The sequence below is a fragment of the Python bivittatus genome, unplaced genomic scaffold (assembly GCF_059951505.1).
Source record: "Python bivittatus isolate LINGU-HERP-01145 unplaced genomic scaffold, Pbiv_v1 ctg000350_np1212, whole genome shotgun sequence".
In the NCBI taxonomy this organism is placed as follows: domain Eukaryota; kingdom Metazoa; phylum Chordata; class Lepidosauria; order Squamata; family Pythonidae; genus Python; species Python bivittatus.
In genome coordinates, this window is record NW_028277074.1 from 35,917,546 (window position 1) to 35,935,213 (window position 17,668).

Below are 17,668 nucleotides of genomic sequence, written 5' to 3' on the forward strand. Positions count from 1 at the left end.
ATTTGCTGGGTTGTAACCTTGGATTCAAAGCACTTTTATTTGCGCTGACCACTGCTGCAAGTTAAATATATTCAATGACTGAATGAGCAAATAAATAATCACTGCAACAAGTCAGAAATAATGTCTTGTTGCTGACAAGTAATTACCTCGGAATCATTAAATATGTAGTGAGAAGTAATAAAACCCCAGAAGGCTGACTGCTAAGATAGGCTAGGAGAAAAAAAAGGTTATCCTTGTCCATGAACGGCCCCTGCCTATAAAAAGTGCCTATAGTGCATATGAAAATGTATGGTGTACCTTGATCGCTAGGCTGACTTCTTTTTAGTGAACAATATATTCAGATTCTGGATTATGAAGTCAATCCAAGTGTCCAAGCAGTTTTATAAAATTAGAACTGTGTCCTTTGAGTATATTTTAATTACATCAGGTTCCAAATTTATTTCACTAATATTTTATGTTTATCAATATTTTGTGCAATTGTAATGAATAAAGGATAGAGATAGTGATGTACTATTTTTTTCTTGTATCACTGACCCATTTTGCAGCATTTTATAGTTGTGTATAAATAATGTATGTTTCATTTTCTTCTATTTGCATTTCTTTGTAGATCTTTGCATGTAGGATCTTCACTGCTATGATCATACATGATATTAGGTTTTCTTAGTTTTGGGAGGAAAGTGTGTCAACTGAATACATGAATGGGGGAATTGGGGGAAAAAAGAATTGCATTTTTATTTCTACTTTGTTTTTCACATTCAAAGGTAAGGGCTTTGGTCTTGGGAAGACCAAGAGCTTCTGAAAGGAAAGAAAACTCCCTTCTGTGCATTAACCTCTGTATATGAAGGATAACAAGAACAGTGATGCAGAACTATAGAAAAATTATACTTCATCCAATAATCTTGTAAATGTATGGAATAGTGATAATGTTTTGTAGGATATAAGATACATTTTGAATATAAAACAGTAAATGATATGGAGCATTGTGTTGCTTGTGCATTCTTCAGAGTATCGACCAATAACATTTTTCCTGACTTTGTGCCAAAGGATTTACCATTTTATTCACTATTTGAATCTAAGAATAAGCATAAGAAAATAATGTGTTTCCCATCATACAATTAATATTTGTCTGCCAATATTCTCTTCTACTGTAAACCTTCTTATTTATTCTAATTTATTTAAATTTAGTTTTATACAATGTTGATATAAAAAGGTATTTATATACATCTCCAATCTTTAAAGCATTTTTAATCTCTTCATTAAAAATGTAAAGTTTAGTTTAAAAACTGTTTTTAAATATACATACACACCTAACTTTAATTACATTTACCACAAGGAGGCACCACATTACTGGCTTCATCCTTATTGGGAATCATCAGATGTGGGTAGCCAAATGTTATTCTATGGGTTCACACCCTCTACAGTAATTGCACTCATGGGCCTTCATGCTTAGATGACTATATACAGTGCATTAGCTTTAGAAGCTACTTAGGTGCAGGAAGAAATACTGTATATAGAGGCCATCAGAATGGTGGCCACCATTCAGCCCACCTCAGAGCAGAGAGATACAGATGTTACATTATGCCATACTCTCATGTATAGGGTTTTACTTGGCTTCTGCAGTGGTTGTGATAGATGGAAGTCATGTAAATCTCTGTACATGGGAGCATGATATAATGGAATATCTGTATCTCTCTGCTCTGAGGTAGGCTGTATATACCATTCTGATAAGTCTGAACTTCAATACTTTCATGGGAGACATATTTCTTGTCCCTCTTTTTTCATGTGGCCATGTGTGCTGCAAAAGTTAGAAGTTCAGAGTTACTATCAAGTCAAATTGAACAGAGTCTGTAGATTCATTTTTCTAACCCTCAGAGTCTATCCAGGATTGCATTGTGGAATTTTTTGACAGCACAATTGCCTTTTTATGACAATTCTAAGTTCCAAACTGGGGAATAACTGTTAGTTATTTGACTTTTGATATTATATGATATAAATCTTTTAGCTATTAGCTTTTATGTAGACAAACAAAATAGTGTTTGGTGTTGTGTGTGTGTGTGTATAAAGATATTTTCTAATCCTCAGCATAATATCAGATTTCCAAATTCTGTGTCACTAAATACTGATGGATTAGAAGTTGTAACTTCTCTTTCTCTTGGCCATGATAACTTGATAGAAATATTCTTCTAAAAAAATTGGATACAAAAATCTGGGAAATGCTGCTGTTGTGTCATATCAGTTAAACATTGCCATTTTCTTGTTTGGACAGTAATTGTTGCTAAATCTGATTTTAGAGGATTAATACTATTTTATATAATTACTTTGTCTATAAAATATGTTTTGACATGGCTTATTACAGTAAAATATTATATCATGGCACCTAATTTCAGTACCTAAATTCTCAAAGTCAGAATGCTTTTCTATCAACACTGAAAGCAAAACCTGCATGGCAAAGTAATTAGAGTAGTTTTTACTTTTAGTTATCTCTTCTTAAATTACCATTCTCTTTCCTATTTGAAAAACCCTCTGTAATATTAATTACAGCTTTGAATTATCTGTATACAGTATTATTGTACACAATTGTCTTGAACAGACAACAGACATTAGCACCATGGAAATATTTATCGGACACTGAAAATCCTGTAATTTCCTTTCCAGGATATTGGTTTTGAATAAAAATCAAGGCAGGTAATGACAATGGAGAGATCAATAAAACTTTCCCCTCCAGATGAAATTCTGCCTTGTAAATCAGTGACCAAGCTTAAAAGACAAAGAGGGCATGAATATATCTTGTTCGTACTTCAGATCACAGATTTTATTGTCCTGATTCATTGCAAATAATGTGACTGCTTCCTAGCAAACTTCTAAGGTACCCAATTAAATTGAAAAAGCTTCTCTAGTACCAAAATAAAAATGAAACAAAATGTTAATTTACCTGACTTCAAAATTAATAATGAAACTTGAACTTTCAAGAAAAGAGAAAGTAGATTCTTATCATGTAGTTTAAAAGGATGGATGGTACACCATTGAAGGACTTCATGCCTAGCAAGAAGATCTAGAAACTTCACTGAGTCCCTGAGACAGTATACCAAGGAACATAAAGGAAGCTTAAGGAAACCTATCTGTGCTGCTTTGGGAGAAATTGTCCTAATTGGTTTTCCACAGACTACTCTCCTAATCAAAACTGAAAATAGAATGGTTCCAAATATTCTATTGAAAATTGCTAGATATTCTTATTAAAAAATAGCTTTATTCAATTAGAATGGGGAAACAAGTCAGTGTGGTGCAATGGTTAAAGGTAGTATGCTAGGACTAAGGCATAAGTCTAGATTTCTTCTACAGTCCTTGTAGAGTCCTTAGGGGTCAATAGACACATAGATGAAAATGTCCTTCTCAAAAATGTATACCTGGATTTTCAAAAGCCTGTGATAAAATTTCTTATCAAAGGCTCTTGAGAAAATTTAGTAATTATGGTGTAAGAAAATTTGTATTTCTTTAAACCAGCACTGTTTAAAATAGGAATAAACAAGCAGTTGTTTTCAGAGGAGGGAAGTAAACCATGAAGCTCCTCAAAAGTCTGTATTGGACTAATGCTGTAACTGGTTCATGAATTGTTTTATTTGGGGAGAGCAGTTTGCTGGCCAGGTTTATGCATGATGCTAAACTATTCTGGGTGGTAGAAACCAAAAGTGATTATGGGGATCTCCAGAAGTATCTCCTTAAAATGGATGAATGGTCAACCATCTGTCCAATAAGGTTCAGCTTTTGTAAGTGTACAGTATACTGATGCACATATTACATTGATGTAACTGAGCTGCCTGTAATTAACCAAGTAAAATAACTTGGTCACAGCGGGTAGTGGGTATCTCACAGCATCAGCTGGAAAAAAAAAAGCAAATTCTGTGCTAAGTATCATAAGCAAAGAGACTGGGAATAAACATGCTCAGGTAATAGTGCTGTCATGGTCACCACATTTGAAAAATAAAAGCTGGACAATGCAGAAGATGGCAGCCATCTCGATTTCAGTTCCTCACAAGATTGTTGATGCAATAAATGGAATATGAGATCTCTGAATGCTCTTCACTCCAGAGCAAAGGTGGGATATAAATCTAATAAACAAATCTTGGACACATATTGTCATATATTTTGTGAATTTGTGTATGTGCATTTAAAAAGAAAATAAAAACAGATTTTTTTATGAGCACGAAGAACAGGGACTGATTTATCCCTAAATTATTTGACTTGTCCCCGCCCATCTCCCCACAACGGGGGACTCTGGGCGGCTTACAACAAACTAAAATCAGAAATACATAATTAAAAGTTGTAAAAACCAGAGTTACAAAGATAAAAATAAAGATATCCCTAAATTATAGGTTAATGAGTAGCTTAACAAATTTCATACAAATGTATAGGTAAGGTTTTTGTGTTGTAGATCATTTGAAAAACAAAACCTTTGCTTTTCAAGCAAAATCAAGGACATTAAAACACATAAAAGTCCAGCAGAATGGAATAAATTTACAGATTTATAGTCCACTTTTGTAATGGGATGATGCCTCCATTGTTCAAGCGAGTATGGGTAGAGATTATGACATTATGAAAAACTATTCATAAACCCTGCATGGAGTAGGGGAAAACAGGGAGTTAACTGGCTTTGCTTTGTTCTTTAAAAGGATGTGGCTTTCTGTCTCAATTTGTATCAAAATCACAGACAAATAGTTCAGAGCTGAACATTAAGCAGGATGTGGGCATTCTGGCATTCAAGACAGAGTTTTATTTGAGATACTGTTCAGTGGACAAGGCTGTTTTTCTTCCTTGTATGAATAATTGCAATCTATATACATGGAAGAATTAAGTCTCAAGCAACTAAGAGCATTTATTCACATCCTGTGTTAACATATTCTGAAGATCATTTTGAGAAAACAGTGGTGTGCTGTCTTCATTAGACTCCAATTATATCCTGTCAATGTATCTCACCTTTACCAGGAGGTTTGTGTACAGGGAAGTCAGGAAGAAACTCATGGAGGAACAAAGGAACAAGGAGAGCAGGTGCTGAACAAACTAAAAGGAAGAGCAAACAGGAGTTTGGCAAAGGAGTTGGAAGAGACAGAAGAGGGCCAAGGAGAGGGAGAAATGTCTGACTGTTTGCTGCTACTGCTTCTGATAGTTTCCTGTGGGACTGCCCATTGTGTCTTGCTGACCTAGTTGAGGCACGTCTCGGAAAAAGCTAACAGAGAGAGCAAACAGGAGTTTGGCAAAGGAGGTCAAGCAGGAGCTGCATGCATGCACTCTCTCTCTCTGTCTCTCTGGCCTCTTCTTTTCTCTCATCCTCCCTCCACCCACAAATCATCTTGTTTAAGTCCAGGCTAGTCCTTACCCAGAAAGGAAGCTTCTTAAAAGTTTGCAACCAGAGCAAGCAAGTGGGAAGGTATGGATGGAAGTTCGCATGAAAGTTTGGCTAGGGGAGGTGGCAGGGTTAGTGCTGGGCGCCACCATTCAGATTGGAGAAGGACAGATTGTAGCACATTCAGAGAAGGAATACTAAAATGGTGAAAGGTCTGAAAACAAAGTCCTATGAGGAATGGTTAATGGATCTGGATGGATTATCTACTGAAAAGATAACTGAAGAAAGATATGTTAACCATCTTCAGATATAGAACAATTGTTACATAGTAGAGTGGTTGGACTTATTTTCTATTGCCACAGTGGGCAGGACCAGAACCAATTAGTTAATATTACAAAAAAGAAGATTCAGGCTAGATATCAAGTGGAACCTCCTGACTACAGAAGCTGTCAGCCAGTGGACCAGCTGACACATGTCTTCAGACAGAGGCTGGATGGTCATCTGTCATAGATGCTGTAGTAGATCATGCACTGAGTAGAAGGTTGGATTAGAGGATCTCTCCAATAACTTTCAGCTCTGTAATTTTGTGAATGTCTGCTGAATGCACATTAGAGATAGGTTGGCAGAACTTCTGATATATTTTCCTACAACTTTCCCCAAAATACTAAAAACAAAAATAAAAGGTGGTGTTAAATTGATTTCTTAAAAATATATTTTTGAATAAATTCCCTGAATGGATTAAAACTCTTCCTCTGCTTTTCCCATACCTTATTATTTAACTTCTCAGACTACTTCAGGATGAAGGGAAAGGAGTGAAGAAAAAAAAATGTGGAAATGTGATGGAATATTAAAACAACTTGCAGCCCCATACTTCCAATAGCTGAGGGAAATTTCCAGTTCAGATCCTTCATTATTGGGAAATTGAATGTTTTAAGCTGCAGTAAGCCTGTTTTTTGCTGGCACTCAGCTGCTTCTCTGGCAACTGCTTCAAAAGTTGGCATTGTTTGAGGATGCTAAAATGAGAATGGCTGGTCCCATCAAAAGAGAACATCTTGGACCAGCAGCTTAACTTTCTGGGTCCTGTCATGAGGCCTGATTCTTTGGTGCTTCTCTTCTACTTCAGGGTTGCCATACTTATCCTTTGCTTTTACCAGATTCTGTTTGATCAGTTGGAAGGAAGAATGAATAAAATGAAGAAATCTGAAGGCAGTAAAGGGAAGTGATATAAGGATGTCGGGGAAGGGTAGTATGAATGATGCCACTGGGTGATGTCATCTGCTGGTTTGAGATTTGGTATTAGAAATATGCTAATGATGCCCAATTATATCTTTTGATCCTAGGTTTGCCAAATGAAGCTGTTGAGGTCCTGACTCAGTGTCTGTCCAACTCAATCCTACCAAGACAGAATAGCTGTGGATATTAGGGCCCCCTGAATCTGAAGACTTTCCACATATATTCTTGGATGGGGTAGCACTTCCCCACTCAAGAGGCCTGGGGGTTCTCTTGGTTCTGATAGTAGCTATGGCCAAGGAGCCCTTTGCACAGCTCTATTTTGTGCATCAGTTGCCTTTGCCTCTCTTCCTGGATCAGGATCCCTTTAGACAGATACTCATTCCCTAGTCACATCAAAGCTTGACAACTGCAATACAGTTGTACTACATGGAGCTGTCCTTGAAAACCACTTGGGAGCTTCAACTGATCTTGGATGAAGCATTGCAGGCAATGATAGGCATGCCTTTTTATGTCCATGTGACACTTCTGCTCTGTGAGCTGCACTGGTTGCCAGTATGCTTCAGGTGTGATTCAAGGTGGTAGCTGTTATAAAGCTCTACATGGCATAGGGCCAGGTTATTTGAGGGGCCACCTATCTCCCATTGTTTCTGCCCTACCAATAAATGCCTGCAGAATTGGTGTACACCAGGTCCCTTTGATTAAACAGTGCCATTTATTGGGACCCAGGAAGCATGCCTTCTCTGCTAGGGCACTTGTCCTTGGAATGAGATGCCCCCTGAAATAATGTGGCTGCCACCCTGTTAGCATTCTGTAAAGGCTTGAAGAGCTGTTGTTCTCCTACATCTTGGATTCAGATGAATAGGGCCTCTTATCAGGTGTGACTTTGTTATTTTTGTTTATATCTGTATATATTGACTGGATCCCATTTTACTTTGGTTTGTATTGAATCTTTTATTGTAATATATTATGAGCCTCTCAAAGTCATTTAGAGTTGGGCAGGGCCTAAACTGAAATACATACATACATACATACATTTATTTGACACTGAATGAGAGTTCCCATTATCTCACACAATGAATCAGAATTTCTGAGGCCAGTAACTTTAGAAGTTGTGTTGGAGCTACAGTCCTGAATAAGTTAAGGAATTATTTTGTTTGCCTGAATAAAGAGGTTATAAAACTGCATGCAGTTTTCATCTGTCAACAACTAATCTAATACAGTACAAAGTAAAATTTAAAGTTATTTTATTTTGACAATTGATACCCAACTTTATAGCTTCATGGAACTTCTTTTAATGTTTGCAAATCATCTCATGGTAATTCATGTGGAAAATTGGCCATGGCTATTGGACTTACATTGTTTTTTTCTGGGAATATATTGTTTTCTCTACAGGAATGCACTGTAGAAAACAGGCAGGGTTTCTATGCTTTTGCAGAAGAAATTTGGTGATGAAGTACAAGCTCTTTAAGAAAATGTATTTGTCATCACTGATCTTCTGATCTGACTCCTGATAAGTTTCCTGTGCTTCAAAGAGCAAAGCCTGAAAATTTCTATCTCAGGCTCTACAAAACAGATCTTGTCTGGACTTTCATATATGGCTTCTTAATTTCTATATGTGAACCAATTACTCAAGATGTCAGCAGCACCACTACTTAGATAGTAGAATGGCTCCAGTTTAGTGTTATCAAAGTCTTACAGCACCAGTCCTGATGAATTGTTCGGGGAAGCGAATGAACGCTTTCCTATTGCTGCTGTTGTTATTATTATTTTAAATTTGTTATGGTCACCCACTTCGGTAGATTCTGCATGGCTTACAAAATCTAAATAAGCAGTTAAACCAGTTAAAAACACAAAACAAAACAGATGGCCTGGTCTAAAAAGCCACAACAATAACAATCACAGCAGTAGCCTGGGAACAGAGTCAGCTCTTAAGGGTTTTCCAGAATCCCAGGACAGCGGAAGACATCCACATCTCTGGGGCAATGCTATTTCAGAGGGTGGGGGCAGCAACAGAGAAGGCCTGCTTCCTTGGTCCAGATGAGATGAGAAGACCTGCAGCATACCCAATCTGCCCAAAACGTACCAGGCAGGCAGAAGCAATTGGAACTGTAGCTTTCGGATGGTCCTCAAGGGTGCCCCATGCACAGCCCATTGCAATTGTCTGATCATGAGGTGACCAGAGTCTGACTCGACCATTTGAAAGACCTCCTGCTTGAGGAAATGGTGCAACTGGTGTACAAGAGAATCTGTGCAAAGGCCCTCCTGGCCATACCTGCTACCTGCTCTTTGAGCAGTAGCTGTGAGTCCAGCAGCACTCTCAATCTGCACACCAAAATCCAACAGGGAAGTGCTACCCCATCCAAAACAATGAAAACATCCCCAACCTTGGGTGTGGGGGAGGAGCAGGGGGCAAACAGTCAAAGCCACTTAGTTTTGTCAGGACTGAGCCAAAATCTGTTCTTCCCCATCCAGACCCAAACAGCCTCCAGACACTGGGTCAATACATCAACAGCTTCATCTGTAGAGCCCAAAATGAAGATGTAAAGCTGGGTATCATCAGCATACTGATGATACTGAGTCCTGAACCAATGGGTGACTTCACCCAATGGTTCTATGTAGATGTTAAAAATAATAATAATAATTTAACCTCTAGGGAATTGTCTGATACATTTTGCTGCCTGATCTAAGAACAAATTAATTCTGCATACCATATACACATCAAACATTGACATGCAGCTTTTTTCAAGAGCACCAAAGTGACTGAATCTTCAATGCTTTCTGAAAGCCATAGGCTAGTTGATGGACCATGCATGAGCTTTTTCTTCCAGTGGCTTAGTGTTGCAATCCAGAATATGTTACTTGAATCAGCTGTTTCACTCTCTCAAGCTATGGTAATTTCCTGATCCTACAAGTTGCTGGATTTAATTTCTGATGACCATATAAAGTGACTGATTGTGCTACAATGTGATACTGCAAATGCTGGTGTCATTTCTTATTCTTGCAGGCGCCAGGTCTCAGTGTTCTCATAAACTTGCATGTGTTTGCCAAGTAAGTGGTGTTTTTTTATCAGCATGGAAGGAATGCTAACATCAACCACACGTATCCAATGTATTCTTTTAATTTAATGTAGTCCTGGAGTTAAGGGGAACGATAACTTGTTCTTCATCCAAACCCATCTCCTAGCTTCTTGGAATCTGCTCAGATAAAAGCAACAACTCCCTGGAGCTGCTGTGGCTGCTACAATGAAAGGGTTCTTTTCACACTTTCTATAACAAGGGCCTTTATTTGGTGGCCCAGGACTTGGCATGTCCTATAGAAAGCTGAGAAAATTAAACATTTTCAATCTTATTGGGGCAGGAGGTTAAGTTCAGTTGTGCTTCTAGATACATTAAAACTATGTAGCAGTGCTGGTAAACACAAAAGCCAATATTTTCTTAGCGGGAATCTTTCCCAAAATGTTTTGGTATTTTCCATTACTGCTTTGCATTAATAGTGTAGTTGTTACAAAATGTTAACCAATATGCACGATTCATTCCACTTTTGAAGTTTGAATAATACAATATGTCAAATATTGCTATGTTGTAATTGTTGGCAATGCTCACCTCTAATTGCCAGTTATCTCTTTAGATCTGTGGACTTCGGTAATTAGGTTAGTTCATGATTTTTTGCAATATCAAGCTCTTTTTTTTTAAAGTATGCCTAAAACCTGCACTCTGAATTTTATAAAAGTTAATCAAATCATGCTCCTTAAATTTCAGTAAAAAGCAACTGTAGTTCCACGTGCCTCTTAACATTTTGCCTAGAGACCATTTCTTTCTTCAGTTTGTGAAAGCTGAAATCCAAACAAAGTTTGCTTGGAAGATGACATCTTACCAAGTGTAATTTAATCATACTTTTAGATCAGAACCATATCTATAATTCATAACATAACAATATTAAAGCAGAAATAAAAGAAAACAAACTAATTAAAACCATATACCTTATTTTTCCAGAAATCTTCAATGGAATTTATCTGTCAGCAGATGTCATGGTATCCAAGGTACATCTCTTTGAAACCAAAACTCTGAGAGCCAAATTATATGTTGTGTGTCCCCTAACAGAAACCATTCCATCAGGTGGCAGAACTCAGGAACAGAATTTGCTCTGTTGAGAGTACAAATATTTTTCATCCTCTTTCAGTCATTAGCAAGTGAGTGTTGGTCATTTGATCAGGCTATCTGAAGTGTTTTCCTTCCATCTTATTAGGATGACAACTGTAATTGTAATTACTTTGGTTTTTAGTAGTATTGCTTTTGACGCATGACAGTTCTGAGCATTGTATTGTTATTAGCTCTTGCCTCCATGCACATGGAACACAGGGAAATGCATGAAGTGCAGAAGCAAAACATCAAATCAGGAAGAGAATTCCATATTGACTGTCCAATAGTTTGAAGTTATATATAAAAAATTTGAATAAGCAGGATTATTGCTTAGATTTATATCTGCTTAATTTTTTAAGTAATTCCTTCTCTGGTTTCCTACCCACAACAGCCACCTTGCACATTAATTTGGCCTGAGATATAATGATCAGACCAAAGTCATCTTCATGGCTAATTGTGGGCTTCAAGTTGCATTTTCCAAGATTTGACTATATCTTAACAGTACAAATTACTGGCTTGCAGTGGTTGTAAGTGAGCATATTTTCTCTTATGGATCTCTTGTATCAACCCAAGCGGTATCTTTCCAGCCGGAGGGGGAAAAACCTTATTAAGTTAAGCTAGATGGTATTTACTTATGGACAAAAAACTCTTATCTACAATGAAAGAACCATTTGTGGAGAAGTAACTGTCAACCACAATCTGATTTGTTTGTGGCTTACCAAGATTCTTTTATAGGGCTGTGCAAATGTTTTGAAAAGTGTGCTTTATAAGATGTAAGAGCATCTGTGAAGAACCTCTCTTCAAGTCATTAAACCAGCCATGCTGTTTCTAGGCAGTCACATAAGCCTGAGAGGAAGTTGTATCTGGTTTTATGATAGTAAGAGAGGTGCTTCAAAGGCAGTCTTGCATCTTATAAAACCCCTCTTTCAAAGCATTTGCACAGCCCTTTTCCATTATATATAGCTTGGAAATTTCTCATGTCTGAAAATCTGGGAAATTCTATATTGTAATGAAGGTGTAAAAGAAGGTGTAAAAGAAAGCATACCATAAGTCCTTTTAGAAAATATGCATAATAAGCCTGTGCAGCAAGAGTGGAGCCACATCTCCACATATTAATCTGTGTGTGTGTGTGTGTTTGTGTGTCCTATTGTACCTATTGTAATCTGTCCATCCATCCATGTATCCATGCATGCATGCATCTATCTTTTCTCTGGGTTCTAGATCAGCATGTATAGATCCTATACTCTTGCATTGCTGAAGTGTTTGGTTTCTCTGTGTATTTCTTTTGTAAACAAAAGTTCAATAGTGATCAATGGAGAATCCTTCTGGAACAATGAATAGGAAATAAATATGGGATTTGCCTCCTTAAGAGAAGGAAGAACATCATTTTTTAAAATAATGACTGTTTTGTATTTTAATAATGTCTGTTTTTATGTATTTATTGTTTTAATTAATTGCTGCACGCCGCCCAGAGTCACTTTTTGTGAGATGGGCAGCCATATAAATTTGATAAAGAATATAGTTTTTTAATAATGACTGCTTTGCATTTTAATAATGTAAAGAATAAAGAAAAAAAAGAAGCACAGTAATTTAATTCAGTCTGGCTTTTAAAAATTAGATTATTGAATAAAGCTGGAAAGGTAAGCAAGTTTTGTTGTCATAAAAAAAAAGGACAGAAAATTGTCTTTCATTGTGATCATAAAGCAAATGCAAGCAACAAATGTGTCATGAAGGGATAAAAAATGTCTCTTTCCTCACCTCAGTGAAGTGGGCATTTACATAGGTTAAGTGCTGTTTTTGGTAAACAGGTTTGTACAATTATACCTGTTAACATTTTCCTCCAGTTCTTAAAACTTAAATAATTTTTTGTATGAAAATAACTAAGTAAAAACTTTTTATTTCTGAGACTTTTTTCTTTAACATGGCTCCTTAGGGATAATCTGACAAATGGGAACGAATATAAATGTATATGCAGTATACTGTATACTGTATAAAGAAAAATACATCTGAAAGCCTGAACTTTTCCAATTCACACTTTTTCCTCTCTATACAATAGAGATATACTCAATACAATATATTGTATGTATATTGACATTGCTTGGCATGATTTATCATCTTAAAAAACTTCTGGGAAGTATGGTTACTCACTGGTTATCTCACAAATCTATAGGCACAATGTCGCAGTTCAGTTTCTACTGTCACCAAAGAGTTGCCCAAGTATTGTCTACTAATGTTTGTGAAGTAAACAATACTTAACTAGATGAACCCATAGTCTGATTCTGTAACAAGCATGCTACGTTCCACCTGATCACGATGTGTGTTTTGCCACAACTCATATTTGTATAAAAATGTTTCCTCTGAAATAAATGGGCACAAGTGTGTGAATAGGCTCTTGCTTCTACTACACTTCAATTAATTGCCCTTCCTCAGCACTTAACTTCTATTTTTTAGAATGGTAAGGGAACTGTTTCCGCTGTATTCCTATTGAGATGAAATATGCATCTGTTGCACATGTGCCATTCCTGTCACTAGGATGTCAACTGACATTATTGGTTGGAGTTATCAACATAGATTATTGCTATTATCAGAGAATTCAAAGGACATGATGAGAAAGACCATGAATTATACATATTCAGATTTAGCATTTTGAAATCCATGGATTTACAAAGGAATTATGGTAAAGAGAATGGTCAACATTCAACATGAGGCAGAAGAAGCAATAAAGCCACCCACTGCAAGCAGAGATCTCTTGCCATATATTGAAACACAGTAATACTTAAAGTATACTCACTTCTCTATAGGGCCCTTAAGTACAGAATCTAAAACTATCTAAATGCGGAACTGACTCACAATCTGCTCATAAAATAGAGCTGGAAAATAGAAAGCTGCCATCTATGAATTTCTAAAATTGGTCCATCTGGTTCAGAATTACCTGCACCAACTTTCTTCATCCTTGTACCTTCCAAACATTTAGAATGCAGCTACTATCCTTCCCAGCCAGCACAGTAATTAGCCACGTTGTGTCAAATTATGCAAGTAATTTCTAACACATCTGAAAGCACCACATGGAAGAAGACTGGTCTGTATTAACTGGCAATCATAGTTTCAGCCAGGTGGCCTTACGAGTCCTTCTTGGAGATGCTAGGAGTTTAATCTGGGACCCTGTGAATGTAAAATATGGACCCTACTGCTGAGTCATAGGTCTTTCCCTAAAAGTTGCTCTTCTAACTGTTGCCTCCAGCAACCTCCCTTTTGTGAGAGTTATGGTGTTCCACCTTAGAGTAATAAAATAGGGAAAATATTTGCTTCTAATAAGAGGATTCATGAGTCTTTTAAACCCCTTAGGCGGAGATAAAGGTGCTGTCATGGCATGTCAAAATATACTATAGCAGGCAGAACTATACTGTAAGCTTATTTTTGTCCTAATTAAATTTGTGAAATGTTGATTAATTAGGAAATTGATTTTTGCCAGGTCTTAATTCTCTAATGGTCTGAACTTCCAAAATCACAGCTGAAACCCTTTGTCCTCCAAGTTATTGTTTTCATTTGGTTCACTAGAGAAATATTAATATCTCATTCATAAACTGAGATGTTTAATGATGGGTGGTAACTTAGCCCATTTTTATTATTTATCTTAAATGCTCCATGTAGAATTGAAGGTCACTGTATCTGTAGGTGTCTTAAAATATTAATGATGTTGTGAAATATTAAACAACTGTAGAGATTGCATGCCATTTGCAAGAGAGCTCATTTGTAGCCTGTTCTCAGGCTGAGAGTCCAACGGTACCATACACCATACTGTAATAAAAGCAACAACACCTTGGTTTTTGCTATAGTGCCATGCTGGCTTCTCTAATTTTCTCATCAGTGTCTTGGGGGATAGAGTGAAAAAATATAACAGCATCAAACAACAGAATTTAGGCTGTTCTGTGTATATGAAAATATGGAATTTGAACAAATCTTCAGTAGCGTCTGTGGTATTATAGCTGTATCAGAATGTTTTATTAGGGGATATGTATCCAGCAACAGCATGATGCCATCTGTTAATGGATATCAGCACTGGCCATTACTCTAGTAGCATTCTAAGTCCGGTTAGGTGAACATAGAGGCTGATTTTGTGGAAATGGTCCCAGTGTTTCCACTGAGTGCAAGACTGAGTAGTAATTGAAATGTTCCAGCACAACTTGTTCAAAGTAGCCCCAACATGCATATACAGGTAGTCCTCATTTAGCGACTGCCTTTTATAGCAACTTCTTGTAAGTATGCTGGTGATGAAAAAGTAATTTTGTGACCAATCCTAAATAAAGGTAGTTTTATGGATGGGATCTATAAACCAGAAAAGAAAAAAATTGTACCTGAAACCAGTGCAGGTCAATCAGCTCTGTAGCAGCTTTTAGAGGAATTAAGCAACATCTGTGCCTTCACAATCCATGTTTTACATTGTAATTTAGAAGTTACATTACACATAATACTGTATTTCTAGACTAGTAACCCCCCCACCCAATTTAATACAAAATCAACAATGAATGAAGCCCAACTGCCATTTGCCCATCATCATAGCAAGGCTGTGCATATTTTGCAAGTAATTTGGAAAATGTGCTTCAGATCTCATGTAAACATGAGCACAGCATGTTTCTGTTGCTCATTAAAGCAGCTGCTCTTTTGTAAAGCTTCCATACAAGTCTGAAAAAAATATGATGTTGCTTTAAGGAGTTGATTAATTAAAGTTAATGTGGCCCATTTAAGCAGCCACTTCAATTAAGAACAGTGAGGGTTGATGTTTGGTCTTGCATGAGATCCAAAACACTTCTTCCAAGTTGTTTCCAAAGTGTGCACAGTCTTATAGCATATTCCTAGTTTCTAGGCAGCCCAGTAACTTTGATGCAGAGAAATTTAAGGGAGAGAATGTGTATAAACTCCAAATAAATTAAAAGCTAGAAAGAATTTCAAGCAATTACTACAAAGTTCCAGTGAATTCAACTACATATCCTGCTCCTTTACTCCATATGCAAGAGCTCAGTTTGCCTAAAAAAACTGAGGTCATGGAAGGAAAGAATCAAAACTCCCGGCTCTGTTTTAGATTAACCCGTGGTTTCATGTTTTATTCAAAGCCTAAACTGTACTTACTTTTAACTATGAACTAGTTAATAAGTAATCAATCAGCTGAATTTGTTTTCACTTGTCAGTGGTTATAGGCTACGGCATTTTGGAAAGAACAGTTTAACTAGCTCAGCCATAGTAGCAGAACAAGCTGAAATCCTTCTGCTAGATCGTTACATTCTCTTTTTCCTCCCATAGGATAGATAGGATCAGCCTCTCACTTTTACCTTTCCCTTGAGCTTTGAAAAAAATGATAATATAAGACAATTTATTTGGAAATAAACATGTGACCACTTCCTAACAATTTGCTATGTAGTCAGACTGCCATTAAAATATGGCTGCTTATTTTGGAGGCCAGTTAGAGACTGCCCTCTGTTGTCAGCTAGTATTTGTCAGCTACAGATTGATGATGGTGATGAAGATGCAAATGCATAAATGCTGAGAGATGCACGATGTCCTGTCCTCCTCTCAGCTGTCCTTGAAGGCCAATATCGGAAGGTCCCTTACCTGGAGAGAGAATGCCCCTGTGACTCTGGACACACAGGAACGACAGAGCATGTGCTTCTCCAGTGCCTGGACTACAGAGATGTTTGTACTAGCTTTATCTCACCATTACTGCATAAATACCCAGGGCACAGAGGACCTACCCGCTGCTTTCAGATACCAACCCTGCTATAACATACCATGTTGTCAGGTTCTGCGCAGTAGCACTAAAAATTCATCAGATGATGACCTGTGCCATAAACTACACGCTGGTCTATGACTGTAACAAAGATTTGAATTGAGATGTATCTCAGCAATAAATGGCAGAGTGAAATCCAGGCTGTTTTCAAGTAGTGATTTGAAGATCATCCGGCAAAGAAATATTTCCTTTAAACATAGCCTAAATCTATAAAGTGGAAAAAATATCTGTAACTGCAATGGAAAAGAATATTCTTAATGACTGCTTACAATTGTTAAAATTGCTCAAATAACTTTAACAGTTCCTTATATGTTTAATAAAGTTAATCAGTAAAATACTGATTCTGTGTGTATACTCTTGTGATCAGAGCAATCCAGAGAGCATATTCTTACCTACATATACTGTGCTGATTCAATATAGCTGGCTAGGCCACCTTAAGGAATTTTACAGCTCCTTTTCGCCCCATGCTCAACTACAGTGTTGTCAAGATGGGAAATTAACTCTTCTTTTCACATTCTCCATCACACCTCATGGTAGATTGGGAGGACCTGTGAGGTTATTATAAACAAAAATATTTATTACTGCTCAGATTGGTATCCTTTGCCAAACAGCAAGGGTGCATGGCCTCATCTAGCCTTTAGAATACTGTCCCACAGCCTCAAAAATTAAGAAGGATCATGAAATCTAAATTTACAATTTCATTTATAATTATTTTTATTAAGAAATGTAAATTTAGTCAACATTAAACTAGTTCAGTACACTTGTTATAACTCTGCCTCATGTATTTAATAATTTACCTCTCAGTCACCATTAAACAATCCAATTTTATGGCAACTTTGGAGGAAGTCTGGAGGCTGCGTCCAAAGCTTCTGAGGGCCAAATGAAACCCTAGAACCTTGAGTAGATTAAAGTGAAATTTTACATTTTTATGGAAAGCATTTTAAATAGATTTAAATAATAAAGAGGTGTCATATGATGAACTTCTAGAGAAAATATTATAAAAGCATGTTAAAATTGAACTCTTTTTGAAAAAAGCATTGACATAAATGTCTATTGAGAAGTAACTGCTATTTAGTTAAGTGGTTAAAGAACTGGAGACTACAATCTCATTATAATACCTATTAATCTCTGGTATAATAATTTCAGTTGGATTTAAATCATATTCCTTAAAAAAAA

At 36.8% G+C, this 17,668-nt stretch overlaps 1 protein-coding gene and 1 long non-coding RNA gene across 2 annotated transcripts in view; one reads left to right on the top strand and one right to left on the bottom strand.

Moving 5' to 3' along the window:
* MID1 (midline 1) overlaps positions 1–17,668 on the top strand; it is a 183,450-nt gene that overhangs the window by 7,266 nt on the left and 158,516 nt on the right. The gene's annotated exons all lie outside the window — the stretch shown is intronic.
* The window catches only part of LOC112540735 (uncharacterized), an 81,939-nt gene continuing 74,869 nt past the window's right edge, over positions 10,599–17,668 (bottom strand). The window contains exons 4-5 of the long non-coding RNA XR_015796837.1: positions 16,885–17,040; positions 10,599–10,714 (exon numbers count right to left, since the gene is read on the bottom strand). This is a non-coding gene — a long non-coding RNA (uncharacterized LOC112540735). The remainder of the gene's footprint in view (positions 10,715–16,884; positions 17,041–17,668) is intronic.